General features: G+C 18.5%; 1 long non-coding RNA gene across 1 annotated transcript in view; it reads left to right on the top strand.

Moving 5' to 3' along the window:
- LOC119631437 overlaps nt 1-324 on the top strand; it is a 1,138-nt gene that overhangs the window by 471 nt on the left and 343 nt on the right. The window lies entirely within an intron of this gene.

The following is a 324-nucleotide window of genomic DNA, read 5'->3' as shown; positions in this document are numbered from 1 at the left end:
TGCTGAAATACGGAAAGCAAAAATACTCATTGATTTTTTCTCACCAAGTGGAAGAGAAAAAATTGAGAAAAAAGAAGAAATTTCTTTTAAAAATAATTTAATTAGAAAATTTTTGAAAAATTATTAAAAGAAACAATTAAAGCATAGTTATACATAAAAACAAATGAAATAATAGATAAGCAAGTGATTGCTATTTAAATATCAAAAATTTTATTTCAGAAAATTCTCACTTTTTTTTTTCCTTTCCTTTCTTGTTTCTTTTTTTTATTTTTTTATTTATTTTTTTTTTTTGTGTACTTTTATAATGTTAATGTATAATTAATA

This window comes from Glossina fuscipes, unplaced genomic scaffold (assembly GCF_014805625.2).
Source record: "Glossina fuscipes isolate IAEA_lab_2018 unplaced genomic scaffold, Yale_Gfus_2 1, whole genome shotgun sequence".
Classification (NCBI taxonomy): Eukaryota; Metazoa; Arthropoda; class Insecta; order Diptera; family Glossinidae; genus Glossina; species Glossina fuscipes.
The sequence above is the reverse complement of the archived record's forward strand: the minus strand, read 5'-3'. Positions and strand labels throughout refer to the sequence as shown.